The sequence below is a fragment of the Lonchura striata genome, chromosome 1, assembly GCF_046129695.1.
Source record: "Lonchura striata isolate bLonStr1 chromosome 1, bLonStr1.mat, whole genome shotgun sequence".
Taxonomy (NCBI): domain Eukaryota; kingdom Metazoa; phylum Chordata; class Aves; order Passeriformes; family Estrildidae; genus Lonchura; species Lonchura striata.
In genome coordinates, this window is record NC_134603.1 from 85527186 (window position 1) to 85554726 (window position 27541).

A 27541-nucleotide genomic window follows, 5' to 3' on the forward strand; every position below is an offset into this window, starting at 1 on the left:
TCATCTTGTTCAGCAGTCCAATGAGTTTTGGGAAAATGGACCTTTCGTAGGCTCTGACTATCAAGCAGCATAGCAGCAAGTAGAAAGGCTGGTAAAATGTGTGAAGAGCTACATCAATGTTGCCTCTATAAATCTGCCAGCACATAACTACAGGTTTAAAACTATTCCCTGTCATGCACATAGTATTTTTATGCAAAATACGCCAGGAAAATATGCACAAACAAATGTATGAAGTCAAAGCCTTTTATAAGTTAGCAAATGATTGTATACCTGTAAATAAAGATCTACAAGAAAAAGAAAAATAAAGAACCAAAGGTTTTGCTCAATATCTCAAAAATGTTGAAAGAGCCATATATATCTCTAATCTACCTGACTCAATTATTTGCATGTTTACAGGCACCCCCTGTGACTAACCAACATAAAACCATTGTAAAAATAGGTATGTTTTTTTCCCTAATGCATACAGCAAATGTATGAGATTTTAATTTAAATAGATTTGTCTACAAATCAATCCATTATTAGGAATGGGTTAGAGGAGGATTTATTTTGTCTTACACTTCACAATTTTTTCAAAAAGGGTCTTAAAAAACTTTCAGATTTGGTCTTTTTCTTACTTAAGATATCATTGGAGAATGTAGAAAGATATAAAGAAGTTAATCTCACAGTATGGAAACAGGCTGTGACACCATCACCAGGACATTTGAAGTCTTCTGTCTGTGATGAACAGGGAAAAACTGGAATTTTTCTCAATTTCTAAATTAATATCCTTTTTCTACCTCCCGTGGTGCATACTAGTTCACCATAGAGTTTTAGAATTGTTGGTTTTAATCCATCCTTCCCTAACAGTATAATAAAATGAATCAAATGACAACAAAGATTACAGAGGTCACACAGAACCCTCATAAGAAATAATATTTGCTGTTACCAATTCAAGCTGCTTTTAAGTGATAATTCATAGAATATGGCAACAACTATTTTTAAAATAACCAGGAAACCTTGGAGCACTTCTGGTAACATTATGGTTCTATTTAAAGATTCCAGCAAATATCCCATTTAGTGTTTTCCCTCAATCTCTTAAAACTCCATATTTTCAAACTTCTTAGGAGAAGGAAAAAAGAATCTAACTCATAAACAGAACCCTAAACCTACTATTTGCCAGTTTTTAATGGCTAGGTCTTTTTATTTTAAATTTTATTTGCATGCTTTAAGCTGAAAAAGTAGGCTAAAAATTTTCCCTGATGTTCTGCTCTTGCGTAATAGGCCTTGGTTAAGTTACACGACTATTTAAAAAAATAAGCATCAAGAAACTGCAAATAAAATGTTACTAAGAGAGGATCAAATCAAAATGTTAGTAAGAGAGGATCAAAAAAACCAATTTATAATATAAAGGTTCAGTACATACTAGAATTCCTTAAAATATAAAATAGGATTAGGAAAATTAAAATCTATTGCAGATTAACATGGAAGGGTCAGAATCTGATTTTTGATCTGTATTAAGCCCATGGATTTTAGTAAGGTGCATTAAAATTTATTGAAAGTGGCCTGTAGCATTTTCTTTTAAAAGGCTGATGAGACCTCTGAGACTCAAAGATACTGTCATTATCACAGGTCCAACTGACTTCAGCCTTTGACAGTACTTAAATGAAGTGGAATGAATGCACTTATCTCTGCTTCAGATTTGCAAAGCAAGTAGAAGTAGTTTGTGCTGGTCAATCTATAGCAAATAGTTTGATTTTTTATTAATTTAGCCTTCCAGCTTGCTGATAGATTACTCTTAGATGGGTTCACATACATACCTATATATATATATATATATATATATATATATATATATATATATATATATATATGAGATACTGCTTGCCACTGTCTACTTTTGGATGAAATATGGGATTTGTCACATGGATTTCCTCTCAAATTTAGAGATTTTACTCACATAGTCCTCAGATTTTTCATGCTCAGGAAAAATTCTTTGAATAAATAATTGTTTGTATGTCTTCATGCAGAACAAAATTAAAGAGATCATGAATATTGATAGCAATAAATCTGTTTATTTTATTCCAACAATTGTCTGCAATTTTTGTTTTGATTCACAATATTCATTCAGCTGCAGTAGACATGAATATGACACATTCCTTTTCTTGGCAAGACTGTGAGAACTGAAGGAAAGAAGCTTATCTGTCTCTAAAATATTTTAGGACCTTCAGCTAGTTTAAAGCTCAATCCAGGAGGTGCGGAATCCTTCCTGTGGAATGCTGGGCACAACATTGTCACTGGCTTTTGGGTCTGTGGGTACTCAGTCCTTCCAGGAGATGCTTCATGGCAATTTGTTTTCTATTAACATTTACAAACAATCTGAGATTACAATGTTGTCAGAATGTAAATGGCTTGTAAATACTTGTTGAAAGATATATACTAACATGGATTTTTCCAGGCCCATGGAAATAGTGGCTTCTTAGTAAAATGCAGGATTAGACCCTGGCACCACTCATTTTCAGCCAAGGTTTACAAACATGGATGCAGAGAGTACATCCTTCACAAAGGGGATGAGAAAATCCCTTCAAACTTTATTACACAAACAACACTTTTGGACGTGGAAGGCAAAGAACTCTTCTCAAAATTAAAGGGGTTTGATTATGAGGTAGGAAGTTGTTCTCTAGTCTTTGTTCCCTTAATATCAGTGTTTCCTATGATGGCTTAATATATCTGAGGCAAGCCTATCACTGCTGTGTTTAGGATAAGGAAAGAGAAAAGTGATCTATGAACATGAGAAATCTCATTGCTGAGAGACTAGATGGAAAAAAAATATTATTATGGAATCTGCTAGATGGTATATATAAAGGTAAGTCTGTTTCTAATATTTTTGCTTTAATGAACAAATTCTTCTTCAAATATACCTATTTAACTAATTTAATTTCATTTGTAAAAATGTAGCTCTTAAATTGTCAGTGATATGATAAAGCTAATTAAGACATGCATGGTGTTAACAGTTTCATTAGAGGAGATAATATTGCACAAGAAAAATAAGAAATCATTATGATGAATGTCTCAACATTACATTACATGTTAATGAAGTGTAAATGATCTAATTATTTTTGAAAGAATACAGATTCGATTAAACTGTCGGAATTAAATTGGAAAGGACAGCCTATTGTACTTTTTATGTACAGACAAGTTAGCGTTAATTAGGCACAATCTACGGGAACAAATGAGGCACAACCCTCCGTGAACAATCATGTATCCATTGCTCAAGGCAGGTTTCATAAAGAAATATATTAGGGAAAAAATTGTAAGTCAATTAAATACAGTGCTTTAGCAGTGGGAGGGAAAATGAGCAAAATCTCTGTTCCCTCCCCCTACATTTTGAGTGTTTATAATGCAATCACTCTGTCTGTTCTGCTCCATCACTAATTTCATAAATACTAATTTTGCTGATGAGACATTTTGATTGGTTTGCCATTTACTTTCCACAAATGACTTTCTGGAGGCAGCATGGATTTTGGATGGAATTCTTTTTCTTTGGGCTCTGTTCTATGCTCTGACTTAAGGTAAGATAAGGATAACATGAAACTAGTAGGCCTTGCAGGTGAGGAAGAAAATATTACTCAACTACTCACTTCACCTGGATGTTCCTAAGGGACTGATAGTTATTATGTGAAATTTAGCCTAAATCAAACCTAATTTTAGTTTCCTTATGTTACATTTTCTCCCTGTTTTAAGAGCCCTCTAAAGACCCACATGCAACTCCAAACATGGTATTAAAATGCTTTGAGGAAACAAAATATCTATTTGATTAGCTCAAGCTGATTCAAAAGTCCTGGAGAATCTGGATATATCAGAAAGGCTCTTGTATACCTGGGTGTTTCATTCCAATGACGTTGAGTTTCAAGGCTGTCCAGTCTTGCACATTTAAGGCACACCAGCCTACTGACTTTTCATCTAGTTAAGGGAGATCTAAAAAGAAAACTATAAATCTGCTGATATTGTTATTACTCAGCTACTCTCAAAATTCAGTTGACCCCCATAAAGTCCAAGTGCATAAAGCAGAGCTGAACAAGTTGTTACGGCACATAAACTGTTGTTGAGCTCTATGCATTGTTACCTGTATACCTTGCTTGTAGGAGAGTTGTACCTTATTGACTGAGACTTCCTCAGTGTGCGGAAAAGAAATCATAAGCCTACTTGTGGTAGTCTGTTATTTTACAGTTTGTTCTTTTGTAGTAGGTTTTACACATTCCTTGTTATAAGTTGGTAGTGGTTCATTCCATGTACCCCATTTGTCTTCCCTAATGGTTCAGTTCTGAGTCACTTGTTTACCCCAAGATTCTCCCGCCAAGTGGATGTCAATCCACCTGTCAATCTCCTTGTAACTCCTTTGTTCCCTTCTGGAATGTTCCCTGTCCTTCATCCCTTCCTCAAAGCAAGATTGGGGTGCAAGGTTTTCTCCTTCCCCTTGTTGGTTTCTATTGGATAGCCCTTACCCTGCACTCCTTCCCTGATGACTTCCTATTGACAAAAGGTTGAGTCCTCCCCTTACTCCTGCCTCTTCTTAAAAGCAGCTTTTTGCCCTCAGTTATTGTCACTTGTCCCTGAATCTTCTGAGGAAATAAACCTTCCTTGGAACTCAAAAAAGTGATCCCTCTCTATTCCTTTGCCTTGGTCCCTTATATTGGGTTGCTGCTGTGTCACCCACGCCACAGCCATGCTGTAACCGCAGCATGCAGTTACACCTATCCATCCTTATCCCCACACACTCCTTCTCCTTCCCCTCCTCCTTTTTTAAATGACTCTCCTTTTTCAATGCTTACACACAAAGCAATCTTTGTTCTAGTGCTCTACAAACTACATTTTTAGTAGTCACTTGCTTGTACACGTCCATGTGACATACACTAGAAATTCATTCATATCAAAGGTTATTCAGCATAACTTTACTCCAAAAATTACCATAACACAAATGAGATTATATGATTGAACACATAATTATTCAGGGATTTTAATTCTATATAACATCCTATAAAAAAATGAAAAATTAGTTATTATACTTGTTCCTGATGTTTTCAGCTGGTTCTCACTCCTGAGAAAGGCTGACGTCTGTCTTCCTATTGGCTCAGGGTACCAGTGTCGTTACTGGACCTGAAATGAGTACACAGAAGTTTGGTAATTTTAAAAGAGAAAAAGACCCAGTTTTATTCAAATATCTGGTATTTATAGAATTCTAAAGGTAACCGTGGATTGGAGGATGGAATTACCACCTCTCCAACCACACTGGTCTAAAGATCAAGCAATCATTTCTCTCCACCCACAGAGAAATATGTAAACTATTCTATTTATACATGAAATTGTGTGGGAACTCTGACTCTCAAATATGTTAACATTATCAGAAGGCTAAAGAAGTTTTATGAGAACTTTAAAACTTTCAAAAGAACTATAAAAGAAAACCAATTTAAAAATCAGGGCAACATACCAGGAGAGCACTGGGCAGCTGCTGATGACCTGGAGTACATCCACCTATTTTGCAATATCCAAAGATACATGTCTTATGGAAGGAGAGAGCCATGCAGACCCAGATGGATCACCCCTTGGCAGTTGTGTGGATGAGTGGCAAAGCACACTGGTGTGCTGAGACGCCATTCTTAACAGATCAGATGCATCTTGTGGCTCTGAGCTCTGCTTGCTATGTAAAGGCTAATCTCCTCAACTTACATAAATACATTAATAAAGGCGGGACCTAATTTTCTGCAGTTAAAATACTGCAGTGTTAATGACCGTTTCCATCTGGTTTCAGTTATTCGATAAAATAAAAAGCAGAATAAATTCTATAAAATAAAATGCACCTAAAAGCACAATTAGTGATAAAAACCCATAGGCTGGGTAGCAGACATCTTTGTTGGAACCATCATAACTAATATGTATATAATCACTCCCATAAAACATAAAATATGGCATTTTGCCAGGAATTTATGAAGGTATTGAGGATTATTCTGTTACACCAAGTAGATAAGAGGATAATCAATTTCAGGTAACATTTGTTAATCTTGTGTACTATATAGTCACGTTTCAGTCTTTTGAAATTACTTTTGCCCATAATTATTTCTTCTCTCTACTTTATATAGCACAACAGAAAGCTATTCGCGTTTTGGTTTGAGATGTGATAATTAACCATAATATTCTTCTCATAGCTCCTACTGAGTCCACCCAAATTATGTAATTCTGTTAATCTCTGTTAATAATATAATCTCTATTAAACTGCACAGGCAGATCAGGAAGGAATAACAACATCCATGCAGTTGGTGTGAAACAAGCCACAAAACAAGGGTTGGATCCCGGGTTCAATGTAAACCCCAATTAGCCTTTGCACACCAGTTCTGAGACAACAGAAGAGCCACAGCCTTTTGCTCAGTGTTAGGAGGAAAACGGATTTCTCTCTTTACAGGCTGTCCTTCTGGATCACACAGAGCTGGTACCTTCGTACCAGAATCCTATGGGACTGGAGGTGGCTACCTGCAGCACCTGCCTTTCAGGCAGTGGCATCATCCAGTCTTACCTGTCACCCTGCTACTATTAAGGCAGACACCAAAAAAAGGTTTGTCTCTTTCTACATTGCACCAACAGAAATCTGTTGCACCACAGCCTCACTTCTCTGGAGTCTATGTCATCTGCTGGTTTCTGTTGTAAATGTTTTCTTAGGTGGGATATGCCCACTGGTTCTGTGTCAACATTGTCCTTAAGCTTTAAGAACTGTTCTTTTGTTAGTGTTTATCTTTCTGATCCATTTACAGAGACAATACTTCCCCTGCTCAGCTTTGTTTTACCTGTCTAAACATAGTTGGCTCTTCCATCTCTTTTCCTGAAGTGGGAATCTCCATTCTCCCGGTGACATAATGATCCTTCCAGGTACATCTTCTAGTCTGAGCTCATTTTTTTCAGACAAGGGTGATAACAACTGAACACAGCATTCTTGGTAATACAATAAGAACTTTGAATAACGTTGCTAAATGTATTAACTTTGATTTTCCATTAATCTTTCTCATATCCAGTTTTGGACTTCTGTTAGATTAGGTTCTATTAGGTTAACCCAAAATGCTGCAAAAAAAGGGGAAGAACAGAGAAAAAAGCACAAAGCTACAAAGAAACAAACATTATTATTGTCTGGATGTTAAAATCTTAGAATTGACTGCTCCTACTGTGCTTTACTAAATGCTAATGTAGATAATATAACCTAAGACATGAAAACTTTAGCAATAGTTGGGATCCGAGATTATGTTTCTCTTTTAACTACTAGTTTCTAATGTACTAGTTACTGTAAAGCTTCTGCCCCATTCATCCTCATATTCTGTTGCAAATGCATAGATACTATAAAAAACTGTCATTTTAAGTATTTAATTCTTACCCTTTCATTTTTTTATTTATCATTGTTATAATGGTAATCAAATTTATTGTCTTATTCATTTGAAATGTAATATGGGCTAACTAACTCAAAAGAGTAAGTTACATTTTTCAGATTGATGTTATTAATCCAACACATTCATTAATTCCCTGGATGAAACATAATATGTTAACTAAGCATTTATTTTATAAATATACAAATAAAATCCTAAAAAAACATTACTCAAAACTGCTTATCCTGAAATATCAGGATTCATCCAACAGCTTTTAAAACATTTTAAAATTTGATACAAATAATTAAAAATTAATATAATTCAACATTTTCAGGTTTCTAAGGGAGTATCATGTATCTGGGAGGACAGTTTGAGACCAACATTACCACAAACATTATGCACATTGAAATGAAGAATAAAACATTTACTTTTGTTGCATGTAGTACTGTAAAAAATCTACCAGCATTAAGTCAACAACATATACAGGTATTCAAATGGAGCTGTGTAAAGTCCTATATGTATTAGTTTCAGGCTACTAACAGAAACGTCTGATAATTTAAAAATAATTAATGTTTTACTTTCATATACATGTCAACAACTTGATTTCAAATGAATAATCTGAATATACTAAATGAAACAGTGAAAATTAGCTTTATATCTTCTAGATAGTAACTGTCTTCATGCAACATTTTTGAAGAGATCCAAACAGACAATCTTTGCATTTAGATTTACTGCTAAATATGGCTTGTTTAATAGCAAAGAAAATTGCAGAACTGGATATACAAGATTTCACTTGTGTTTATTAAATAATTTGCTGTATGAAATCAGGTCCAGCTAAACATATTATCTTATGTATTTTAAAAGCATATGCTTAATTTAATAGGAGTACTCAGGTTTCCTAGGTGATTTGAGGCTTTTCCATTTTTCCATTGCTTTGTTGGAAGTTTGTACATTCCACAGCCAAAAGCAGTGTATCTTGAAAAAGTATGAGATACCTTTAAAGCAGACCAAAAGAACGCACAGTTCAGAATCTGAAGGGAATTGCAATAAATATGTATACTTTGTTTACAAATATTTACACAAGCATCAGGTTTCTTCACCCAGAGTAACTTTTTTGCAACACTTCTGTATTCTAAGACTTCCTATTAATGAGACATGAAATCCACAAGCAATGTGATACCAAAGCATCAGCCACTTAATGAATTGCAATGTATTTGATTAAACGATATGAATAATTTGCATGTAGTAGGAAGTAATAGCCATCCAATTTGATGTGTATTAGTGTTTCAATTTCTCCTCACTGCCTCTATTTTCTCTGCAGTAAAAGCCCAGACACATTTTGTAGGAAACCAGCTCACTTTCCTACTGCATTTGTCAAAAGAGCCAAACTCCTGCAGGCCCTTTGCTAGAATGGACAATTTCAGGAGCTATAGTGACAATGAATAAAGAGGTCAAAGTACTTGACTGGATTTATGGTACATTAAGAGACTGCTGCAGCCATGGTGGTGGAATTAGGGCAGCCATTTAACTCAGCTACAGGGACCAAGATCCCAAGGTGAACATTTTGTGGTGAGTTGCAAAGTGTCTACAAAATATCTCTACAATCCACATGCTGTAATCTTTCTCAGCTTGGAGACTTCTAATAGGGTTAGTAGTAAAACTCTAATAAGATGATGGCCCTATATGGTATGTACTTTGAATCCCTTGAGAGCTTTTTACTTATCTGTAAGACATTCCCACAAGTTTAATTTTGAAAACCTCCAGTGTGGTAATGATTCCTCATGAACTATGATACTATTATATATACTCAGTAAGCTTTTAATATAACAGTCTCCACCTAAATGGATTTTCTCAATGGAAAACAGATTTATTTTTAACTTTATGACTTCTTATACTGTAATTTGATAACTATAATGCCAATAGGTTAATCATATTGATGAAGTACCCAGAGAGACTGTATTTAACACTACTTACCCTGTGGAAAAGTAACCTGATTTACTGGAAACCTTTTCACCTTTAGTGGCAGGGGAATAACTGCTAGTTTGGCCCTGTGTTCAAACATATAATTCCATAGGCTGGCATGTAACCCAAAGGCAATATTACCACTGAAGGATTGATCTGAATTAACAAGCTTTAAAAAGGGGGAGGGGAGAGAGTACATGGAGAGGGAAAAGCAGGGAGAGACAAAGAGAGAGTTCTATGGCAGGCGAGTACACACTTGGTATCTTTCTTTGTATATGAAATTCTCTTTCAGATTGTTGTTTGGGCAAATTATTTCTGCTATGGAATCAAGATAATTGCTAGCTCCTTTGTAAGTTTTCTGAATTCACATGGTGGATATTAGCTGAGATTTTTATTTGTAAAGACCTGCACAAGATGAATGAAATGTTACTTAGTGCATGCATGTAGACTAACAAACAATTTCCTTCAGGAAAATAAAGGATCACTAGTAAATTTCTTTCTTCTGAAACATACAGCTAAAAGCAATTTATTCAGTAGTTTTACTGTGTATCCGGAGAACTTGCAGAGATCAAACTGAATGCAAAGGTGGCCTTCATTGCATCAGACCCTTATCTCTTTATGAATGCTCTTCATTGCAGCAGAAATCTTCTTAAACTCAGCACTGCTCTTTGGCATGCCTATGCTCACCAAAATACGTGATTACAGAAGCTGCAATACCTGCAGACTACTGGCCATTGGATTGTAGGATTGCCAGAAACTGAAAAGGATTGTTTGAAGTATCTCCCTCCTTGAAGCAAATCATATGTCAAAATAAATTTACTCTTCATTATCTAAGACATACTTTCTCTGGGAGATAGTCATCCTTGTAACACAGCCTGTACCTGAATTTTCAGGCATTGGTGAAATAGGTGCTTTATTAAATAATGCTGAATAACCTGGGTCGAAATCATGGGTATAACTGAGAGAGAGAAGAAAATTGTAGTAAGTGCTTATAAGGAACTTAATTACTCTAAAAACTGTTCTTAAGCTGCTTTTGTGCCTCATCTCTGCCTTCTGATGAGAAAATGAAAGTCAACACAAATAAGAGAGCAGACAACACGGACTTTCTTCTTCAGAGGTGTGCTAGACATCTAGCTTGTAGGACAGATATCCCAGAGATGTTGGGAATACAGGCAGCATGATATCTGGAGTGACACTGCTGGTGCTCAGCATGACAGTGGTTTGTCCTGTGATCCTCATAAGGAATTAAACCTCATACCATGTTGAACTCTACTTGCTACAAGCTGTAATGCTTTAGTTTGAGGCTTACCGAGGATTGAAAGGAGGGCAACCTGGACTGGAGAATGATAGGGATGTAAGGAGTTAACTTTTTTAAGCAGGTAGGCAAGAACAGTTTATAGTGCTGACGGATGGCTAAATACCATAGCACCACTCTTGATTTATTTGCTTCTCTTATGCAGCCTTGAATTTCAGAGGGAGACAAGAGGCTTAATTTAGCTAAAGGAAGAGCACATTTGGGACTTCTGCAGCTCAGTCGTTTCCTTGATCTGCAGAAAAAGGCAGAGGAGCTGTGGGGGGCAGCATTGTCAAGTGCACCCACCAGTGCTATCAGTGCAATTTTTATTTCAGCATAATTGAAAGAAGACAATTATGACTCATTCAGTTAAATATAAGATATGGAAAGGGCAACGTAAATACATGGAAATAATAATGGTGCATTGCATTTCAGATGAAAGAAGAGAGCTGATCTATTGCCAACACTTATGATATGAATCATAAATTTTGCAATAGTTGATACTCCTTTAGTAGCCTTTATTATGGAAGTAATGCTAAAACACAGGGGATTTTCTGGTTTTGTTTCATCTGCAGCAGCTTTGCAGATTTATTATGGAAATGAACTTGGAAAATATGAGCCCTGCAGAAGGCAAACAATAAAAGAAATGAGGAAGTTTATTCATTTTCCAAAGCTTATTACTGTTACTTCAGCCCTGGAATTCTGAAATTTGGTCTTGCAAAGGTTTGGGAATGGACAAGCATTGTGATAAAGGAAACAAAAGACAGACAACAGAAGACAGATAAAGAAAAGAAGACACAGGTAGATGTCACACCCCTGAAGCTAGCAAAGATATTTTAATGTAACAAAGCATTTGAGAAATGTATTAGGCCTGGAGATGCTGGTCCTGTATTTGCTGTCCACTGTACCAAATACTCTATTTTCAAGGAAAAAAAACACAGTTTCCTCATAGATTTTACCATCTAACTGTAGAACAATAATCTAATATGTTGATGTAAGCAAAATAATGGGATGTGAAGCACAAAGGAATGCTGAGGTAGTCATGGACAGCATAAGTAGCCATGGTCCAGAATGTCAGGCACCTATTTCTTAGGATTTTGGAATTTTACTCTGAGTTGCATCAGCTATGCTTTTGTCATAGTCCCTCTTTCTTGACTCCTTTTGATTTTTTCAGGTAATGAACTGCAATCCTTGCTGTATTTCAGGGGAAACAAACAAATGTATATGTAAAATATGTTTGGAAATTATTTGCAGTACTACTTGAGTTCTCACTGAGCTGAGTCCTTCATCAGAAGCTAATTTAGAGAAGTGATTACTACACATGTCCACTGGGGCCCTCAACATGGACCTATTTCTAATAATTAGTAGTAACAAAAGCAATACATAGTAAAAAAGAACAGCATTATACTTACATAATGGGTTAAGGTTTTCTTTTTCTAAACTAGTTTCAGATCCTCATTTTTAAAACTTTTATTTTTTAAATAATTTGATGGGGTAAAATGCATTATATATTTCTGGTGATTCTAAATATGATTCAGGTTTCACCTGGGGCAGACAGGCACTGATTATTTCATGCTTTTGCTGCCTGTTCTACAATGGTTCTCTTGAAACTCCTGGTATTGCCAATATCAGTTCCCAAATCACAGAGAGCTTTAGGGTAAACTGCACACCCCAAGGACAAGTCAGGGCAGCACCAGAGAGGAGATATTACCTTTTTTACATATCTCAGGATGAACCTGAGTTCCTTTTCCAATATTTGGATTCAGTGTCCAGCCAGAAGCCCCTGTTCAGTCCACAAGACTGCCCTATTCTGCCTCTCAGTGATAAGACATATGCAGTGTGCAAGGCTGAAGACTAATTTCCTTCTGTCCTGAGAGGATTTTCTGATTTCTAAGGAAGCAGAGTTTTTTCATTCTGCTGAGTTTTTATTTAAAAACTAGAAACATCTCAGAAACAAATTCAAGGACTAGTGTTAATGAGGGATACAATGTCTGAAGCTGTGTTATTTTTAAAGATGGAAAAAGTGAACTGAGGAAAGGTGAAAGAGGAAAGAATAAAATCTCTTTCAGGATGAAAGGACAGAAATATCCAAAGTCACTAGTTTTTAGAAATTTCTGGACTCATTCTCTATGTCCAGTGCAATGAAGGCTGGTAAGTCTAAGCTTTTGCTGCTATTAGAGAATGTGTGACAAGGCAGATCTGCACTTCACTCTCACTGTTTCTCTAGAATCTCTGCTCTAGAAAGGAAGCTTTCAATGCAGAAATTGGATGTAAAACTTGAGGTTTTATTGCAGATGTAATAAAACACTGTTCATGGGATAGTAACAACCCAGAAACATATGACACAGAATTAGTGGTAGTACACTTAAAAGAAGTACTTTAAGGTGTTTAATTTCACTGTTTGTTTGGTAGTTGGGAAAGTAGAATATTTTTTAAAAGGAGGAAATGTGCTGTGGTAAATTGCTCCATCCCTGCTGTGCTGATGGATACCTTGTCTCGCTATTGACTGTAGTGGTTGTGGCTCTAGAATAGGGCTTGCCAAATTATTTACAGTGAAATTAAAAATCCCCTAAAATTCAAACACTTTGAATCCCATTCCAGCTTTATTAAATGGACTTATTTCACAAATAAGAAAATGTTATTTATCTTTTAACTTTCAGAATTAACACTAAAACCAAAGTGAAAACTATGTGACACTCACAGGCCTCAGTATTCCTGCAGATGTATACTTTGCAGTAGGAGATATTTGTGTTCTAAAATGCAAAAGTTGATTTAAATTGAAACTATTTTAATATAATGCAGTGATTTTAGTCCTAGTGTTCAAGTACCACATTAATACAAAATCAATTAAATTAAATTAAATCTGTACCGCAATGCCAACTGTGTTTCATAACATTTCATATATGCTTCTGGATGGCAGACAAGTTTGATTTCTTCAGTTACCTGCCATATAGGACTTATAGCTTGTTTTGTTCAGGGGTAGGCAGGTGGTAGGGATATCAACCATTTGGGAAAGTCATAGGTTGTGAGAAATCCTGTAACGTGGGGTTAAGCTAAGAGTACAGAAAATGAAGAAACAGGAGATGACAGTGTCACATCAAAACTATTTTGTCAACAGCAGTGTTGTGGAAAGGCCCAGTGCTAAGGATTGGTTTGAAAAGTTCCAAGGGTTTGTTGAAGAGCATCTATTGGGCAAACACAAAAGGAAAACAGAGCAGGAGGACCTGTCCCATATGGAGAAAGTGCAAAACCACTATAGAACAGCAGATGAAAATACCATGATGCAACTATTCTGAAACAAACATGTACTGTAGCCCAGCAATGAAGTACAGCTGAGTAAGAAGTGGTTGATGCTGCCTCTAGATAAATTTCATCACATACTACTGACCTATATGCTTTGAGTTCAACCAAATCACCTTTCTGTCATAAGATGTGAACAGACAGCTATAGATAGTGCCACAATGGCATCATGGTGAACACTCACGTGATTTGCTGGAACTGTATGAGATCTTCATGCTACATTTTATATCATTGACTAAGAGGAGCCAGTGTACTTAACTTTGGAAAGCATTAAGGCATTATATAGCACCTGACAGTATATGATGAGGAGCATTCCTAATTTCCTCATTGGCTTATGGAGAGCAAACCCCACTTACTGCTTTGGCTGCTGTTCTGTCAGATGGTGCTTCAGTACAACCCACACAGGTGGAGTTATGCCAGCAGTGATACCAAAATCCTCTTGGCAACCTGGGCTGAAGGGTAAGAGTAGTAGTGTTTTAGCACATAACCTTTTTCAACTGAGGGCACTTTATTCCCACTAGTAATAAGGCACTGAAGGCATCGCTAACATTGAATCAGGCAGTGTTCTACACTGGTACAACAGCCATGCAGCTAGATGTTGGGCATACAGAATGCTCATGTTGAAAAGAGAAAGCTCATGTTGAAAAAGAGACCCACTAAATGCAAGGTATTCATGTTTCAATCTTTGCTCAATAACGGTTTTATTTACTTATTTTTAGTCATGGATGGCTCTTCAAAAGACTGCTGCTATTACCTGCAAACATCTAGAACACATTTCTCAGGGAAAATATTTATTGATGCCTCTTTTATCAGAAATGTCACAAGAATAAAATAATTTTCCACCACATGAGTTGGCTAAAATACAGGCATCATGACAGGAGCCAATAATTCAATGTAAGATATTGATGGTCACACACGCCGCTTTCCATTTTGAAAAGCAGCATCATTCTGTGAGGCGCATGAACAGCTCATCCATCACTCCTAGCACATTAGGGATCCCTGCTATGTCACAGAATCTCTTTTTGATGTGCTATCACTGTTGTTGGCTACATAGCAAATTACTATATTTAGTGTACTGCCTAACCAAATCAGCTGTTGCTGGTGTGAAAATTGAAATGTTATTTCCTCCTCAATCCTTGCTAGGTTACAGCTAAATATCTGGAGAACACAACTGACAGAACAAAACAATTGCCCAACATAACAGTACAGGACATGAACACTGAGATATATAAAGACCCACATGATGCTCTCCACAAGTTAACACACAGTTAATTGCCTTTTAATTTCCTACTGAGTTTTCAGGTGTATCCAGCAGTGCCAGTTGCAGCATCTTACGAAGGCCACTCTAGAAGAGACAGCTATGCTCATAAGCGCACCACTTTTATTCTGCAATTGCCTTTACTTCCCTTTTTCTCCATTTTGTTAGCTATGACTCCAGCTATCTGCTGTGTTTGATTTGTGTTCTGGCATCCTCTCACTGAACTACAATAATCAATTTTTCTCACTCAAATGAAGTGGCTGCTTATCTAACAGACTTAAATGTGCTTATTCCAAATTGAAGCGTCTGTTCTGATTCAGGCACAGTGGCTCTGATTTATCAGAAGTATTTCAGCTATCCTTACCTTTACATTTTTATAAGCACATATATTAATCCAGTTCCTCCATTCTCCTGATGCCTTACTCTTTCCAGCTGTTCTGCAGGTACAGGTACAACTTGAGTTTCTGTCACTCTTCTTGGGCTGGATGTTCTTCCAGTTCATTAAATAAGCTGCACCTCTCTGCCAGTCACTGCAAGGATGTGAAGCAGGAAAAAAACTTAAACATGGTGGAAACCTGCAGACAGAAGACACCAAGGAGGGAAGGGGCCCTAACCTTATTATACATGCTTCCCATGGGTACAAATAGCTAATGAATTGGCATGTGACAGTATATAGCAGAACTTCCTCCTTTTTTTCTGTCTCAATGTTTCTTATGTTTACCTTTATTAGAACTGGTTGAATTTTTTTTTCCAGTGGCCTGTTTCCATTTCAGAAAAGACGGAAGTTTTTATCAAAGACTAATTTTGGGGTATGTTAAGTAATTAGCTTCCTGAAGGTGCTATAAATGTCTTTGTAGAAGATTAAGAACCGAATCAAAGATGTATTTAATCTAAAAATCTCCTGAGAAAATATTCAGTAAAAAGCTGATGTGAAGTTATTTGAGGGAAGAAATTTCCCTGTTCAACCCAAACACAGACATCTTGGTTTTTATCTCTTATCCGTCTGTTCTTTTCTGCTGGTGAAAAGGAAAATAATTATGGTGACTTTAAAATGTAGATTTCTCTTTCACTGCTGAGTACTTCATCTCATTAAATTCTTGGAGGGGTAAAGTCAGAAACATATTTTCATTTTAATGTTTCTCTTCTTTACTCTTTTTGTAATTGTTTAATTGAAAAACTATGCCAGCCTTTGGTATTCAAACTTCAAGTCTTGAAGAAGAATCCTACAGATGATGAATACTGCATGAATACTTGCAGTGCTAGAATATGCAGTTATTAAGTTGGATGTGAAGAACCTGCCTGATCCAGCAAACTTTTGTGTTACAAACTGAGATATATTTCTAATGGAGTTCTGTTGAAAATTGTACTGTTAAGCCCCTTTTACGGACATAAAGTGAAAATAAACACTATTCATAAATGTCACTTACTTAAAACTCTCTAAGACAACAGAAACAAGGAGCCAAATCTTAAGTCACTGTAGCACTTACAGAAGGTAACATAGTCCTCGGGCTCTGCAGTGAGAACTCTCCTGTCCATCTGAAATCATATAGAAGTCAAAGAGTCTTTGCTCTTCATTAAAATGGACCAGAATAAGAAAGGGATTGAATTAGTGCTTCATCATTATTGAATCCCCAAAGATTTACACTACAGTACACTCAAGGCACAGTTGGTTGCTTCTGTTAGTCAACAGTTAAAGAACATACACATTATGAAGCACAATTCCGAATCCATTAGTAAGGCATAGGAATACGCAAAATCTTTATTTGGGTAAGAAAAAACCCAGATGTTTAAGGGCTTCACTCGCTTCCTTTAATAGCATGATTAACCTGTGTCTTTTAGCTCACATGGCACAGAGCTAAACAGAAAGACCACAAAACAGGAATTGAGCCACTAAGAGCATGGCAACTTCAGAGGTACATCATTTATGCAGTCCTCTTCACACTGAGGTTGTTTTTCCCCTGTGTTTCTTTTCTTTTCCACCTGGAGCAACACCAAGCAAACAACTGAAAGACTGCACAGTTGGCTAGGGGTGAAGCAGAGGTTCATGCAGGCTGTGTCTTTTCTCCAGTTGTACTGTAATCTTCATGGTGCTTTGGGGCAATGCTCTGGAGGTATTTTGCACAGGTTAATGATATTTTCAAATAAGCAGGGAATATGACTCATAACCTTAATGCAAGTACAGTGTTCTCTGAACTTAGGAGACATGCAGTAATGCAAATTGAGGCGGGAAATGGAGAAGCTCAAATATTGCTTCTTCAAATACATGTTCTTCCTCTCCTAGTGTGTGTCTTTCTTCCCAGACAGTGCTATGGCCCAGCAAGGCAGAGCAGGCTAATGATAAGACAGAAAATATGTGAGAATGTTTGATCCACCACAGATTAGCAATGTGTTTTTTTTCCTCACACAAAGGGAGAGTAAAACAGAAAAACAGAAAAAATTATGCCATATTCTGACTCAAGAGATACCAGCTGTTGAAGAAGATTTGAAAAAAATAAAGTAGCAAGACAAAAAAAAAAAAAAAAATTATGCATCTACCTACTTTAATCTTATTTTTCAAGCACTCTGCTAATTATTTTAGTGGATGAACAAAATTTTAACCCCCCAAAAAGAAGAATCCTACACAGGTTCCTTCCCCCTAATTCCTTTGTCTTTCAAATGCAGATTTTGTTTCATTAGGCATACTCTTTTCATTAGGACACATACATAAATTAATACTGTCCAGAGATATTATCTTAATCCTGAGGTCAGCTCTGCCATGTTATTTCTTCAGGGCTTATTTTCCTGGCTGTAATGCCATGCTAATATTTCTACCTGGTATGCTACAGCTGCATTAGGTTCAAAAGCTTGTTTTGTTTCTCTCTCAATGTCAGCTAGTGTCAGGAGGCAACAGTTCTGCTTTTCCTCCCTCTTTTATCTTTCTTGTGAAAAAAAAGAGAGAGCACTTTATTATCTCACTTTTTCTTTTCTTTTCTTTCTTTTTTTTTTTTTTTTTTTTGGTGGGGATAATAGATAAAAAATTGTAGGATACCCATATTCTTCAACCTATAAGCATACTCAAAGTAGGTAAATTACCAGTGCAGCAAAATTATCATTTACATTACTCCAACAATATTTAGTCACAGATTTGCTCCTGTACAACAGGAAAAGAAAAGAAGACAGTTGTTTACACTGACAGTTGTTTATACTGACAGTCACCCCCGTGAAAACAACAGGCAGTGGGCAAGAAAGGGTTTCTACAGCTGTGATTGTGGGAGCATAGCCCTACCCAGGCCATAGCACTGCCAGCACTCACATTCCCTTAAACAAAATAGTCTCCCTTTTTTTTTTGCCTCTTCTCTTTCTATCTCCTTTGTATCTTCCTAAATTTTAACTACTCCATGAGTAAAGTCATATTTGACAAGTGAATGAACAAGAAAAACTTTTGCTCATGAGTTCATTCCTCTTTCCAAGAAGACAGCATTGCTGGGTAACCAGACTCCTTGTATACACAGTAGTAGTGAATAAACATGGTATTCTGACTTCTGTTAATGAATTTTGCAGTATTTACTCTAACATTCCTTTGGGAAAGGAAGGCACTTCCCAGTGCATCCCCACATGCAAGTTATTAAAATCTTTATGTCTGTAACTGTACATTTCTGAAAAAATCCACTTGCATGATAGTATTATGACAGATGAAACTTGATATCAGATCATATTAATATTTTTGAAAAAGTTCACATATGCAGTGTGCTGGCAGAATTACTGCTACTGGGTATATAGGAAGTGACTGTATGTACATTATCAAAATTTTCTGGTTTCTGCATCTGCATAAACATGCAGAGCACCAAATCAAAAATTGCTGCCAAACAGTAAATGGCAGAGCAGAGAAAAGAACTGTGCAGAAGAGGCACATGATTCAGAGCACTAGAGAAATGTATTGGTTACACTACAATGGCAACTGTCCTGCCCTGAGGACAGTTGCCATTGCAATTCTTCTTTCAGGAAGAATTTGACTTCTGGAAAGTCACAGTTTAGTTGAAGAGGATGCTAGTGAGAAGTGGGAAATTCTTAAAAATAGCACCAATGCAGACTAGGCTGCTTTGTCTGATTCAACGTTGTGAAACTGCTGATTTTGACTCCTTAGGTTTGACTGAATTTTCACAAGAAATGCTTCATATGCTTGGACTTATTGGACTCTGTGCATCCATCCAACCATTTCAGATCTCTCTGCAGAGCCCTCCTACCTTCCAACAGATTGACACATGCTCCTAGCTTAGAGCAGCTATGGAGCAATGCCAGTTGGTGATCTGCTGAAAGGGAACAATAGTTGGTGGAGGTTTTGATTCTACAATGTACAGGAAGGAGGGTAGTGATGATCTGTAAAAATTTGTTAGCTGGTCTTCTTCTCCTTAGGCAGAGAAACATCACAGGGTCTACCATGTCTGTAATTGCCTCATACCATGGAAAAGACAGGATTGACCCTAAAGTGAATAAGGGCCTGCACTAACTATTAAAATCATGCCAATTCTGCAATGATTTATACATTACATTCTTCAAAGATAAGAAAGCAACTAAGCCTATTGATGGTATATATATTGAATAACATTAATGTTCCTTACATATCCATTTTCTTCCAATAATTCTCCACCAGAAAAGGTAAAAATGTAGAGTCTAATTAGATCTTGCTCCTGTCTGCAGAAAAAGCCAAAAAGCTTTGTCTTAAACCATTTGTGTGTGATTCTCTTCTCACACCCTTGAAAAATATAGTTTTGGGAACTATAGCTGAAGTTCCTCATGTCTTTTGCTACCAGTTGGAAGATCAGCCTGCACTGCACCATGGGTCTTTGTCTTTTGCATAAAGCTTTGCCTAAAGTTTGCCTGGAAAATTAACTTATTAGAAGATACTGAAGGTAGAAGGTATTCAAACTACTGTTAAACTGTTAACATACACTGAGATTCCAAACCAACCATATTATTTTAATATAGCCTCCTGATCTAGGGTCAAAAGCTTTTGCTTTCCAAGTGTTTAGTTTTCACACAAAATACCAGATTTCTTGACAGAAAAAGATATTTTCCCAGTGAAATGTTGTCCAGTGGTGAAACAATTTTTCAACCTCAAAGTAAAACATGCCTGGCAAATTTCTAATAAAACCCTAATCAATAGCAATGTGTCTTTGCCAGGACATTCACCTTGGTCTAGCCTAAGGGACACTATTACAGAGTTGAATTCCTTCTAGTTTAGATATCTGAGGAAGTTATGGACCAGGGTCTGTAACTTGCCCTCTCTTTTTCTTCCTTCCTTTCTTCAAAGACCTACTGGGAATGCAGGGAATGCAGTTGTCTGCACCTTACAATTTTGCTGTATGGTGGTAGAACAGCTTTGGCTCTCCTAGCAGGAGTAGTAATAGGACCGGGGGACAGATCTGGGACTTTCTGACCACCTTTCTTTCCTGACAGCTCTTGTGAATCTGGCTGGAGCCACAGTACATTGCTTGCTAAGGTGAAATTCTGGCTCCCTGAAAGCAAATGGCAAAATTCCAGTAACTTCACTCCAGCCAGGACTTCATCCTCTGCATCTAGCCCACAACTTAGCAGAGAGCACTTTACCTGTGCCAGTGTGTGTCCTCCCCATCCCAATCAGATGTTAAACATGTAGTACCTGGCATTCCCTTCTGTGCTGTGTTTGTTATCAGAAACACTTCAGTATTTTGGCATCTGGTGTCAGTTTCCTTTCTAGTTTACTGCTTAGCAGCCAGCCTGAGCCTATCAGAAAGGTGTGCTTTATTAGGATTTTGTAACTAGGTACATCTTGTACCTTGTACTAGCATTAGTTTGGTCATTTGGGTCAGTGTTCATACACAGACCTACACCCATCAAAGGGTGCATCTGAAAGTTCATCTCTTGTAGCTCAGGTCACAGGCTATCTCCCCACCCCAGAAATGACAAGCACCATTGCATAAGCATGCTCAAAAATTATGATTCAAGGGTAAAAGAAGAACAACAACTTGATCAGAACTAAGCACAAGAAGTATGTTATCAAGGCCACAAACTCCCAAATAGCTTTGAAATGAAGTTTCCTAAAGTCATTAAAGACTAAAGTACCCAGAGCTTCTTTTGTTGGAGTCCTGAATCAAAAAGAAAAGAAAAGAAAAAAACAAAACAAAAACCCCAACAACAACTCCCTCCCCACAAAGTTCAGAGCAGAAAAATTAACCCTGGGAAAATCTGGAAAGCCTGAGATTATACCAGACATTCATCCTCAAGCTGATTTTTTTATACAATCCTGTGTTGTGCTCAAAACAAAAATCTGAGAATACTCCTTAAAGCAGAAAACAAAGCTCTGCTCCAGCCATACATCTGTGAGTTTTGAAACAAAGGTTTGTTTGTGTGCCTCAATCACTCTTGCCTATGAAAGCAGACACTTACTTGAAAAACTTTTCAGGGAAACACTCTAAACCAACATCCTGGTATAAATTTGCAAAATGCAATACAGGCCTGATTGTCTTTGGAGAGGATGCAGGCCGCATACGAATAGCTCTTTCTGAAACGTAATGTTCTTTGCATGGCTCAGTGGCTAATGTACAATAAATCAACAAAAGAGCGCTTCAAGAAAGCTATTGGGCAGCAGCAAGGCCACTGTTATTTTATCTTTTTACAGTATTTAATTGGAAGTTTTTTCCTGAAACTTTACCCAACCTTCAAATTACTAGACTCTGTATAAGAAGAGATTGATAAGATGAATTTTTTTTTCACGGGTTTTTTTTTCCATCTCCTTACAAGAGAGCAAGTTTTTGCCGAGGGAGAATAAAGTTACAAGTGTCTAGCATTTTGCTGAGGGAGAATGAAATTAGATGCTGAATGGAGCGGATAGGAAAGGCTGGGAAAATGCAAAGTTGGCAGTCATACCAGGTCAGTCTAGAGCTCCCACTGTCCTTCTACTGCACCAGGTGTCCGCTGCATTCAAATGATACTATTATTCATAGACTGAAGCAGAGTATTAAAACTCCCCCCAAAAATAATTTGCAACTGAATAAAGATATAATCCTGGAAATATAACTCTCCATTAAGGGTCCCCATTAGCAACACAAGAGCCCCATTGTAAAGGAGTTATGTATATTTATCAAGTTAAAAAAAAACACAACAACAACAAAAAAAACTTCTCTCAGTGCTTACATGTTAATAGAAAACTTTTATAGCCCTAGTCTCGGAACTAGTAATGCATAAAATGTAAAGCATCTATTATTCTTTGGCAAACTATTTAACATTTGACAGGGAATTGCTAAAACTTGAATAGTGTTCTAGCAAAGGATCGGATAATGTGATCTCTGCTAACTAAGGGGCTGCCATGGAGCAGGCAAGGGAAGTGAGACTTCATATTTTAATAGTTTGCAAGCTGCTTTAAAGAAGGTTTTTGCTGACTTCTCCTTTCTCTTGTAGAAAAACGGGTCCTTTCGTTTGCAGATGGTTTCTCGTACACAGGATCTTACTATACTCCACTAGAAATAGGAATACTGGAGGTCCAGGGAGATTTATCCCCCTGCCACCGGGTTCCTTGTCTAGCCCCCGCCCCTCTAAACTTTAAGTCCTGTTCTCACCCTCCCACCACAGCCCTCCCTTCAGATGTCTCACTCTGCAGAGGGGTGTGATTTGAATTATCTTTCCAAAGGAAATGAATGCTGAAAAGTAAACTCCTTAATGAAGCACACATGAAGCCTTTGCCTATCACTCTGGGAAATGAACCCTTAAAAAGTAGAACTTAACCACCTGATAGATTCAGGAGAAAGGTTTCCCACCCACAAGCTTTCCTTCACTATGAAAAAACATACCTTCAGTGAAAACAACAGTGAAACTAATAGCAGTCAAGACAGAGCAAGGATTCAGCATTTTACTTACCCTGTTGGGAAGTGCAAAAATTATTAGAAGCTCCTTTCAAACCATGCCTGACAACAGGATATTTCAGGAGAGAATTTTGGTTTTATGGTAGTGCCTTATTTGAATGCTATTGATTCTGGAAGATTTTACAGAAACATTAATATACAGATAGAAACAAAATGTTAAAATGTGAATTCAAATCTGCCTTACCCAGGAAACTCTCCTTCTCTCTCACTAGCTCTTTTATAGTCACCAGTGATTCTCTTTTAGCATTGGTATGAGCCTGGCAGTATAAAACCACCACCAAATAAGAGCTCAGAACCTTTACATATCAATAATTTTTTCTAATACACAAAAATGCACAAAAATATCCCATTTTTAGAGCTACACTGTGCCATTCTATCAGGAAAAGAGAAGAAAGAATAGAAAGCAGACGGAAAAACATGGAATCAATGTTTTCAAAAACAGGAAAAAAAGCATGTCTTGCTTCTAGCCTCCTAATTTTCACATACATGGGCTTAGCATTCTTGGGAGAGAGACAAGAAGGTCTTGCAGATGACCATAAAAAAAAAGGCCAAAATTCTATGTAAGTGGACACAAACATGGCCTCTAACACTTGAATAGTGTGAACAGCAGAGCCTGAAACACAGGGTGTGTAAGTGCATATTAATTTACTTATTTAATGCTGTTATTGCAGCTGGGCATGAAATAGACCCCTCATTCCTAACAAGGCATGATGCTTTCAAGGGTAAACAAAGGGTACACTCACCTTGGGGAGACTTGCCTAGTTTTTGGGTTCCCTGCCAAACTTTGCAGTAAAATAAGAAAATGTCATCCGTTAGTAAGAGAATAAACCACTATTGTTTTTTTCAGGCTGGATTCAATCCTGTTGTACTGGCCTGCTGAGGATAACTATCTCTCATTCTCAATGCATCATTTTCTACTAGAGCTGTTGTTTTGTGACCATTCCCATCCCTTGTCCATGGAGTGTCTTACAATTTTTTATGCACAAAAAGTGTTTTGTTGAAACAAAAGTTGAAAGTGTTGGTGATTCAGTTGTTTAAGCAGTGTTGAGAATTTAGACATGAAATCTCAGCATTGTGACACACTGGTTCCTTTTGGAAAACAGAGACTGAGGCAACACTGGCTGTGCATATGTTAGGGGGTATGGGGGAAGAGGAGAGGAAAGAAAGAGGGGAAGAAGGAGGCAGGAGGCCCAGACCATCAGGCTTTGCAATGTACTTATATTTTCAAATATATTTAATTGTAATTAATATATAAAGAAGTCTGTGTTGAGCTGAGCTAGCAATGCTACTCCTTTAATTCAGCCAGTGCATTTGTACGTATTAAAAACATTACACAGCAGGGGCTATAATTTCACATGCTGCCATCTCTAGACCACGACAGCAAAACACAAAAGAGACAGCATGTATGCTGTACCCCTGCATGTCATGTAAAACAAGGAGGCTGCCTATAGTATGTGTGTGTGCACTGAGAGGTCCAAATGCAGCTCTTCTGAAATTTTAATGCTCTCATAAAAATAAACAAACTTCAGCAATATACAACATGATTCCAATTAGTAGCTCGATCAGAATAACTTGGCATTGTCTACTGGCTTTATACCAGGCAGCCAGCGAGATGTCAGATGGAGGAGTCCATTCTCCTCTCTGTGTGTGATCAACTCCCATTACTGGTAATGGAAGCCACATACACATAAGGGAATAATATACCCCTTCATGAGAAAAGCTCTCCTGGGTGAATTGAAGGTGTATAATGTTGTGGGTGTTTTTCATTCCCTGTCTCTACTATTGTGTTTCTCTTCAGCCCATTCAAATTATTTCATATGGACAAGTGGCACACAGTGTTTGGTCCTGTTTTCATTAAATCAATAGCAGAACTCAATTTTGCCTCAGTGTAAGCCGAGCTGAGTCCAGAAGTATCCTTTGCTTCATTTTTCAGAATTATTCCTTTCTTTCAGAAATCATTATCAGCCTTTTACCCTCTTCTTTGCCTTTGGCTGCAGATTTAAATGCATTTTAACTCTCAGGTCAGATTTCTTCTTGTGTAAATAAGACCAAGAAGGTTCCAAATTTACAGAAATGCTACTCATGGAAGACATTAGCACTGTGTATGAACTTCCTCTGTAAACATTTTGGGCATGCCTAATTATCTATATCCTCCAGATTTCTTGTGTCATAGTGTTTTGATAAATTTGCCAAGCAGAGAATAAGTAGGGGAGAAAAGAACATAAAATCCAAATGACAAGACAAGTGATGAGACAGGTAGAATCTTTCTGATTCACCAGAGAGATGTACTAGAAAAAGAAAGGAAACAAAACATGTAGTCATGAGTGTCATCAAAGCTGCATTGTTCATTATTTCAAGCATTTCCTGATTGCTTTCCATGCAACATACATTCCATGCCCTGGTTAAGTGCATCAAGCACAACCATAAACAATCTTATATCTTATTTGCAAGTTGTCTCAAAACCCATGTGACATAAAAGTTGATTAAAAAGCTGTGAAATAACCTACTGATATCCCTTGAATTCTCTAATACTGCAAGGCTTTGTCTACATTAAAAAGGCACTAGCAGGTCTGCAGAGCAACAGAGCTGATGATGAGGAATGTGTGTTTGTGGGACTTTTTTCAGAATAACTGTAACCTTGTCCCAGAGACTAAAAGCCCATTAATTTAGCCTGAGATGGTCTGATAGATAACTATAGTTCTCTAATAAAGTGTTTTAGATATCAAAATTTTTTCCTTGAGTCCAGTAGTAATTTCGATGGTTATAATTCTTTACCTAATAGATTTCAGTGCTCTTTATATATTTTTCAATATGTGCAATTGCTGTTTTCAAAGTATCTTTCTTTCCTTTTTGTTTCCTCAGCTTCCAGTTATCCATAAGATTTTACAACACCTGGGAAACTCAGATTCTTCCAGACCTGCTGGCCCAAGGCGGGTCTTCTAGAACTGAAAGATATTTTAATTTTCATCATATTGTGATAGGGTAAAACATCCAATTAAGTTTAAACTACTGATATGAAAGAGAGTGCAATGTGCTTTCCATATTTACTTTATCAAAAACTGGTGTTGCTTACTAAAACAGCAGCAGAAAAATCAGGCAAACAAATCAGGTTCCTAATTTCATAGAATGACAGTATTTTAAATACTCTTTAAAAACCAAAATTCATTAGCATGGAAAACGCAGTACTCATTATCCTCTTTTATCAAATACATTGCCATATACATTGAACCTTTTAAAAATTTTATTTCATAGCACTAGAGCTATCAGATCCCACCAACTTTCTTCAAAATGGAGAACTGAAACTGCATCATACCTGATATGGAAAAATATTGCTTTTCACACTTCTATATCCTGTCAGAAGGCCTGCCTCTGACTGTGACTAAAATGGGCCACCTGAAACAGAGTATATAGTTAGTTCAAACTACATTGGGGTTAAAGGGAAATTTCAAGTGGTATTCCTACCAAAGGTCAAGCTCTCCTGTCTCCACTTAGCAATTAGTTTGCCAAAAGCACTGAAGACATGTAAGTCTCACTTCAGAAGAGCAAAGTTCTCATGGCACATACAGCAAAGGAATGAACAAAAGTCATGCTGGATGCTGCAAAACCAAATGTGTGTATTTTAGAGATAGAAGGAAGCATCTTCTGAATTCTGTTTCATGAGTGCAGCCGGAAAGCCGGAATCTGGTTATAAAAATCCAGTGGATGTCTGGTTTTCACACAGTGGCAGATGCCATGGACTGAATGGAAATAAATTTATGAAGAAGATTTATGTAGATAGATAAATTTAGCTAGAAGATTTCGAGCATAGTTCCCATTTTTTGAATGGTGCCTGTGAAAGTTTGGCATTTGACTTGAAATACATTCAGAAAAATGATTCCGACATTAATTTTTCTGTCCAGAAAACTGAAATTCTGAATGCGTGTGTGTGTAAAGTAAATTTTAAAAGTCTTTCACAAGTAGCATATTCCTATTTCAGTGGTTTCCCCACATACATATAAAACCCCTAAATATTTTGTGGTTCATACTTCTAAAGCTTAAAATCTACATGGAACATCTTGAGACAACTCTTAGACAAGGATGCATAAAATCAGTGAGAACTAGAGTAGCTAGTACAAGCACTTTACTTGTTCACTGGACCTCAGGCAGATGTGGGGATAAAACTGTCAAGTCTGAAAACACAAAGAGAAATATTGCTATTTTCTATTATTCACATTCTTCCCATGAGCTGTTTGCTCAGTTGCCATGGCATAGGCGGTGAGATTTTATAATTTTTCCCCTGTCTGCCATGTGCTCATACAACAATGTGAATTTAATCAGTCCAGACAGTTGGTTGTGTTTTGTCCATGTGAGTAGAATAAAACTTTTCTCACCAGCTAAACCCACAAAGTATCTAAAAGCCATAAATAATCAGTAACTCCTATGACTTGCACCTGCTTGCTTTATTTGACCAAGGATACAGAAAGGCTCATAT

At 37.0% G+C, this 27541-nt stretch overlaps 1 long non-coding RNA gene across 2 annotated transcripts; it reads right to left on the minus strand.

Annotated features, from left to right (window-relative positions):
* Positions 1 to 4914: 4914 nt before the first annotated feature.
* Positions 4915 to 23244, minus strand: LOC116183233 (uncharacterized). 2 transcript variants are annotated; one of them, XR_013341592.1, is made up of 5 exons: positions 23066 to 23244; positions 15558 to 15723; positions 14292 to 14387; positions 6813 to 7083; positions 4915 to 5133 (listed from the first exon to the last, which is right to left on the minus strand). It is a non-coding gene; the product is annotated as an uncharacterized LOC116183233 (long non-coding RNA). The 2 variants fall into 2 exon arrangements; XR_004147803.1 differs by lacking the exons at positions 4915 to 5133; positions 6813 to 7083 and adding an exon at positions 8160 to 8374.
* Positions 23245 to 27541: the final 4297 nt, after the last annotated feature.